Below are 1,499 nucleotides of genomic sequence, written 5' to 3'. Positions count from 1 at the left end.
CTCTGGCGCCACCCCTGCACTGCTTTTTAGTTGTCTTTTCTTATCATGGAGGAATTAGTTTTTTAAACTAGCTTAGTTCCAGTTTTATTGTGAGAGGGCGGATGCTTATTTGCACTGCGCAAGCACAGAATGTTGTAAAATACACGATTAATAATGGGCGAGGTTCTTTATCTTCTCTAGGAAATTTCCATTTTGACAGTTGTGCAGTGCAGGTACGTTTACCGCATCATCGTCCATGCAGAGCTATTTATTCTGTTAAACTATCACAATTTTAGGTGAGCATGTACCGTTTAAATTTGTCAGTCCTGAGTGCTGTGCATGCTGCATCATGTGCAGTTGTACACTAATTGCCTATTTTATTTTACTTCAGGAAATACTTTGGGTTGCAGTAAGCTGCTATAGTACCGTGACTATTAGCTCATAACTCTATGTGCTTTGTGGGTGTGCGATCGAGCCGCGGTACTGACATTGATTCTCAGTTCAAAAAGAGTTTTACAATTGCTTGCTGATGATGGTTGTGCTTACAAATAGTCCGAAATAAAAACTAGAATTAAGATATTGTATAGGATAGGGGCGAATCCAGTTGTTCCCAGTTGGACTGTTATTTAGTGTTAATAATTGTGTGGTGGCGCCAGGGGTGGGGGTAGAGGGTGGTGTGCCGGGAGAGAATTTCTGGTGGTGGCAGGGGAATTGTCTTCCTGTCGGATTTCGTAGGTCTGGACCCCTTGTCGTCTGAAACCACGACAAGGGGTTGCAATGAGAAATGTTACTCCCTAAAGTAACGAAGCTCCGGGGAGGCTATTTTTTTTGCTTATGTTCTTCTTCATGTTGTCATCATTGTCACTGTCGTTGTTGGTCATTCGTTTGTTACCATGCTAAAGTTTGGTAAGTCCGATTGTTTTCCAACTTGGCAGAATGTAAGATGGTAATAAGAAGATGGAGCATATTGTTTTTGGTATGTGTATGAATATGCTAATTGTTCATTTGCATAATTAATATTTCACTAATCAGGTTAGGCTAATTACCATGATAACTAAAGTTTGGTAAGTCTGGTTTCAAATTTGACAGAATGCAAGATGGTACTAAGATGACAGAGCCTTATTTTTGGCATGTGTGTGAATATTCTAAGTGTTCATTTGCATAATTAATATTTCACTAATGAGGTAATTTAGTCTAGTTACCATAAATAAAGTTTGGTAAGAAGGCAGAGCCTATTGTACAATATGTACTAGCATTTGTGGTCGGGGAAATATTTAATTATTATTGAATAAATGTACCAGCATGAAGATACTACCAAATTTTAAAGATTTAATAGATATTGAATAACAATTTAAAAAAATATATATTTCCTGTTGACCAGGAAAGTTATGCATACTGTAGCTCTAAGGTACTTGTGAATCATTCTCTGGAAAAGCACTGTGTCTTCTAGTACTTCTAAAAATATTGTCAGGCCCGTAGCCAGCATGCTTCTAGGGGGGGTTCGTCTCTTATACACATCT

Source organism: Anneissia japonica, unplaced genomic scaffold (assembly GCF_011630105.1).
Source record: "Anneissia japonica isolate Jap-2015-1 unplaced genomic scaffold, ASM1163010v1 scaffold284975_len822289_cov185, whole genome shotgun sequence".
NCBI classification, from domain to species: domain Eukaryota; kingdom Metazoa; phylum Echinodermata; class Crinoidea; order Comatulida; family Comatulidae; genus Anneissia; species Anneissia japonica.
This window is presented reverse-complemented; position numbering follows the sequence as displayed.